The sequence below is a fragment of the Coptis chinensis genome, chromosome 4 (assembly GCF_015680905.1).
Source record: "Coptis chinensis isolate HL-2020 chromosome 4, ASM1568090v1, whole genome shotgun sequence".
Classification (NCBI taxonomy): Eukaryota; Viridiplantae; Streptophyta; class Magnoliopsida; order Ranunculales; family Ranunculaceae; genus Coptis; species Coptis chinensis.
In genome coordinates, this window is record NC_141459.1 from 50,867,221 (window position 1) to 50,873,632 (window position 6,412).

The window sequence follows — 6,412 nt, forward strand, 5'->3', positions numbered from 1 at the left end:
AAAAACACGAAGAACGAGAAGAATAAGAGTCGAAGAACATAAGACTAGAAAGACTAACATATTAAGACTCGACTAGTTAAAACCGAATCTTTTATTATTAATCTCTCTTTACCTCAAATTATGGAGACAAGAATATAAGTGAATTGGCGAGTTACATAAGGCACTTAGGTTGTGTTTGTTTAGTGGCAAACCTTTAGTGGGAAAATATTATATTTGCCAGCATTTTCCCACTAGAGTTTTGCCAGGCTAATTTGTAGTGGGAAAATATCAGTTTGCCAGTGTTTGTTTGTAAAAATTTATAGTGGGAAAATATCAGTTTTGCCAATGTTTGTTTACATGGTTTTTTCCCCATGATAAATAATATTTTTTTTCTGTTTCCAAACTCAATGAAGTCTAAAAAAAGCTAAAAATAAAATACAAAATAAATAAAATTAAAGACAATACATAATCAAACACTTCAAATTAAGGATGCACAATCATTGAATAATGCAGTTGTAGTGATGTTAGGTTAAAAACCTATTAGACAAATTTCATGTTGTCTAGTTTGCAAATGCAAATTCATTACAAACCAATCTCAGAAGTGCTATGAATGTTGACGCATGATAGTCAGGTGTTGGGACATGGGAATATGGGATCGAGTATGGAATGCTCGGGATGTTACAATAGAAATGAATTACAAATGGAAACTAAAGGCAGCTCTCTTGCACTCAGTTTATGCTGGAGCCAGAGGAAGAAGTTGATGCTTCTTATACCCCTCCTGTGTACTTGTAAGAAATATGAAAAAGTCGTAGCAGCAGCACCAATCCACTACACTACTAAACCACCTGCCACCTACACCAGTCCACCATCACACACCAGTCCACACTCACACACTACACTACTAAAGGCAGCACGCAGCACCAAACAGCAGCAGCAACAGCACGCAGCACCCAACACCAGCAGCTAGCAACACCCAACACCTTGCAACGGGAGCACCCAGCACCTTGCAACAGCAGCACCCACACAATACTAGCACCAAAGACGCAAAAGAAGGCGATCATCACCACCACCCAAAGACGCGCGGCAAACAATTTCGGCACCTAGCAGCAGCAGCACCTAAACCAACCTGCACACAAACACCCACCTAACGATCACTGACCAGCGTACTACCACATAACATCTTACACACAACACACCCAACACACACACGCACTACCGCACCCAACACACACACACAAACCTTACCACCTTCAACCGAAACAATCAAATAACACACCCACTATGTTTAAAATCAGATGACTTACAATATACGTAACAAAACCAAAGAATCTCAACTATTGCATTCATACCTAAGCTAAGCATAAAAGCATTAAAATATTACAAAGACCCCAAATGAACTTACCTATATTGCCGTTAGTGAAGCTATCAAAGAAATCAGATTCACCATTTTCAAAAAGAGAAAAAGTAGATTCCAATACTTATTGTAAAAAATATGTAGACTACCTACACACACTCAAACCATCTAACCACACTCACACCTACCAAAGTTATCAAGGTAAGTGTTGCTGAAGTTTCTAATAAAGTGAAGCGAGTTTATTCAGATGTCAAATACTTGTCAATTTATCACAACCAAGAAAGCAACATATTGCTACATAGAGACAACTCAAGAACATATTTCCGCCACCATCATTATCACCATTCACATACCCGATTACCTACTTATGCCAAAAGTGGTGTTCAAGTTCGAAAATCTGGTGTTCTGCTTTACAGAAAATTTTAATACCACATCTGATGTTGTTAGATGTTTCAAAAATGAACAGGTTTGTTGCGAAGATGGCACCATAGTTAACAGAAATTACGCAATTAAAACAGGTGCCATGCCACATGGTCTCTCGCTCTCTTAAAATGGGGTTGGATAACTAAGTTAAACATTTTATAGCATATATAATTTACATGTGTGTTTGATCGCCAAGCCCAAAATAATTCGCAAGAGTAGCCATCTGCATTCAAATTTGTTTTTGGAATACATCAATTTCTCATATATAATTGCTACTTGCTAGGAATGTTAACATAAAGAAACTATGAAGTATCAAACCTTCATGTTTCCAACTCGTCTCCCAAACCTTTCTCTCAACAACACCTTTGGTTCAGGAGCTGGTCGACCAATCTTTGCAAAAGCTTCACGTATACGAAAACAATCGAATTTCACAATATTTTGTGACCAGCCGCCTACACAAAAACAATTCACAAATTATTACAAACTAATATTTAAAGTACATAGTAAAAAGATAGTGGTCAAAAACAAACAAACCATGAAGAATATTATGAATCGGAATTTCCCTTAGCCCCTACCTCATTCCTGATGGTTTGCCTGATCCCCGGTGTTTAGGTTCATAATCATCCGAAAACCCGTCAATATGAACTTGTTCCTCCTTATTCACCTCTTTCTTTGTTTCTTCAGTTAGAGTAATTGCAGAAACTTCCTTTTGAGTCTCTCTCTCATCCAAAACAGGGTCAGCCCTAATTCTCCTCGAAACCGGTTCAATATCACTTCCTCTATCCTCTCTAGTCCGACCCAGTATTGGATAAATCTCGATTTTTGGTGAATCGGGCAGTCCTTCCATTCTCATCGCGAGACCATGGAGTTTCCTTCGTGAATGAGAGAGGAAGATGAGAGCGAGAGAGGGTGGCAAATTTTTCTGTCCTAATGGGAAAATTTCGACTGGCAAAAGAGTTTAGGGGTGGGGGTGGATTCTATTTTCCCACTTCTAGTGGGAAAATTTCATTTGCCGGCAAATTGAGAGTAGTGTTTGCCAGTGCTCTTAAAATCACCCAAACACTGGCAAATGGTGCATCTAGTGGGAAAATAAAATTTGCCACCCCCATTTGCCACTAAACAAACACAGCCTTAGGTCCTCTATTTATAGAGGTTATAATGAGTTCTAGAAGCATTCCAAACCGCCATTTGTTTCTTAATACAAATCAACTTCTTTCAAAGTCCAACTTTGTCTCCAAAACTGAGAAAGAAGTGGCTACAGTGTCGGTTCATGTGTCTGGACGCACGATCCTTGCGTCCCAGACGCGAAAGTCTATTTTCCCTCTTTTGCTCTATCCTTCTATCCTCTTTTGCGGGCTTTGGTCCAAGCAACGAATCCTTTTACCTTGGGCTTCCAAATAGGCTTTAAAATAGGTCTAAGTCGCATCTTTAGTAGCTTCAATTCCTTGGCCTTCTCTATGATTATCCATGGGCTTCCCATGTGATCCTTAATGCTCTGAATTGCTTCGTTTTATCCCTTTTTCTCTAATATTCTACAAAACTCTCTTTTTCACCTGTAGAATCATAAAACATAACTTACAAACACTATTAGTCCACTAATATGGCTAAACAAGAGGCATAATCGAGGGTTAAATTGCACTTTTTGAGCACTTATCAGTTGTCTTCACCGCTAACTAGACCAAAAGCAACAGTGAAAACATGATTATCACCGTCAATAGCAATGGCTGAAATTAGACATCCTCTTGATCTCCCCCTGAAATGTGTGTCATCTATTTCTATGTGTGGCCTACATGTGTGACGGAGGCTCCTCACAGTAATCTCATAGCTCTAGAAGTAAGACTTGAAGCGATCTGTGTTTCCTACTCTTTGCAGCTCTGTAAAGCTTTAGCAATCAACCTTCCTCAATTCTTTACTGTAGTTGTTGAGTAGTTGATAGGACTGGCTGAAACTACCTTGAATCTAAAGACATTACAGTTATAGTTAATACAACTTCTTCCTATGGGAATACAATAACATATCTGAATACAGTGTTGAGTTGAATCACAGTCTATTAGGTCTATAAGCTGTACAGGTTATATAATGTCTTTCTGAGCTTACATAGTGTCTTGCACAACCTGTATAGTGTCGTGAACAACTTTATAAATTTAATTTCGAAGCTGTCTTTCACATCGAATATAGTGTCTATCACAGCTTATATAGCGTCGCGAAGAACTTGTATTGTGTCTAGAACAACTTTATAAGTTACATATCTAAGCTGTCTTTCAATTCTTATATAGTGGCATCTGCAGCTTATACAGTGTCTTTCAATTCTTACAACATCTTCCTATGAAAATACAATAACATATCTTAATACAATGTTCAACTGAATCACAATCTATTAGGTCTATTAGGTTTACAGCGTATATAGTGTCGTTCACAGCGTATACAGTGTCTCGAACAACTTGATCAGTTACATATCTAAGCTGCATATATAACACTGTATAAGCTGTTAGTTTACCAGAGAGCCTAAAAAGGCATTTCAAATAGGAACATAAGTTGACCATCTTGCAATGCACTGCACACCCTCTTCTTCGAGACTTTTCCCTTCCCCGCCACGTGGTTACAGAATCGATATCTACTGAAGTCCACTTTTTAACCATTGCTCTTATGTGCATTGCCTTATATGTTCTGCCATTCTGCAAAAGGTCTTTACATGACATGGCAACATAACTACTTGACACCTCACTGTTAAACTCACCAGCCCTTTGGCAACCACATGTGTGAAAGTTATGTAAGGTTCTCACACCCCATATATATGAACCTTTCATGCTGCAGTACACGTGAAACGAGCATGTGGAACTCAAAGTATTCATCTCAGCCCCCTTACATCCAAACTACACCCTTCTCCAGTCCGTTTTCAATCTTAATAGTTCAAAGTTATGTTTAATTGCAAAAGCTTTCATGTGAAAAATAAACAAACTCCTTTCAGGGAACTCCATACCCACAGTCAGTAAATTTGGATCTGGAGCTACCCACTCAATTGGAGGTGCATCTTCTATGCGACCTTCGTCAACCACAACCTTCTTGTAGCATTGGGATTTCTCTCTTCTTTCCTTCAAGCGGTCAACTCGTTCACTACAATACCAATTCTCTTCTGTCAGCTGCGCTCCTTTTCCATCACCCATACCCCTTCCAAATGCCAGTAAAACGACTGGTGGTTTGTCAATTATGTCATTATTAGTACCACCATTGATATTTGGATTGTCGCCGCCACCATTGTCCTGCGTACACACACCGTTATCCATTACTTGGGGGCAGATATACTCAAAAGGAAGCATTATTGGACCAAATGGCCACACTCCAAGAGCGGTGTGCGGAGTTCCGAGGACATGCTGGTATAATACTCCACCGTAACGTCCTGCACATATCGCATGACCACCACTGCTTTCTTCCCCACCGCAACACCGAAAGAACACCACTAACCTTTCCTGCATGACCACCACTCTTTTCTACCCCTGCCACAGACACACCATCAACTCCATTAACTTCTTCAGCATGACAGCCACATTCCACACCATATACGACTCCAATCATTCTGAAACATGTAGTAACACAACTTGGGCTATCACTACCACTAAATTCTCTATAAACTAGACCATCATCTTCAAGCATACAATCAATGCCCATAACATCATCCCTATCTATATCCTTCGCATTCTTAGAGTCCATACTTATAGGACCCAGTGGGTTCATATCTCTATCTATCCTGGACGTACCTACCACATCCATAAACATATGACCTTCCCCTTCTGAGTCACTGTGCAATTCCAGCGGAGCCCGTTTGCTATCCAACCAGTTACAATAACTCTGTCTATTGGTATGTCTGGAATAATAAGCCTCAAAGTCCTTGAAAGTTGCTCAACATTGAACGTGGTTGCCTTCACATTGAGCAGTTCAAATTCGTCGGTTCCAATATAACTACTTTGGACAAGAACCATTTTTGCCACTCCCGAAATATCCAGACTACCTGCGAACATGAGAATCGACTAGTTAATGCACAACAATTTACTCATTGGTATATTGTGTCTCTTGAGGGACATGTCTTACAGTATCTTGAGCAACTTATACACTGGGGCACCTTCCTAAACATATTACCCTTCATAGCTTATATAGTCTCGGCCGTTCAACAATTTAATCAGCGTAATTTAATTAACAAGTTGTTACCGACACTATATAAGTCATTCAAGACACTATATAAGCTTCCTTCAAACATATCAGGTTCTCTCTTGAGGGACATGTCATATAGTATCTTGAGCAGCTTATATATTGGGGCACCTTCCTAAACATACTGTCCTTCACAGCTTATATAGTCTCCACCGTTCGACAATTTAATCAGCGTAACTTAATTAACAAGCTGTAATGGGCCTATATAAGCACTTCAAGACACTATATAAACCTCCCATAAACATGTCAATTTGAAGATTGATTCTGGTATCCGTGTTGTTGTCGAAAGCTTATATACTACCATGTCTTACATATTGTCTTACATAATGTCTTTGGAAATTTACATTTTTCTTACATAATTTCTTCGCAAGCTTGTTTAGTATAGTCCTAATGCTCTTTGGAAGTGACATAAAACACTAAAATAGAATATTATAACACAGTTTAAAATTTTAT

General features: G+C 39.0%; 1 long non-coding RNA gene across 1 annotated transcript; it reads right to left on the reverse strand.

Annotated features, from left to right (window-relative positions):
• Window positions 1-456: 456 nt before the first annotated feature.
• Window positions 457-2,699, reverse strand: LOC147503877 (uncharacterized). Its single transcript, XR_015220284.1, has 3 exons — window positions 2,332-2,699; window positions 2,075-2,208; window positions 457-1,105 (listed from the first exon to the last, which is right to left on the reverse strand). It is a non-coding gene; the product is annotated as an uncharacterized LOC147503877 (long non-coding RNA).
• Between the last annotated feature and the right edge of the window lie 3,713 nt (window positions 2,700-6,412).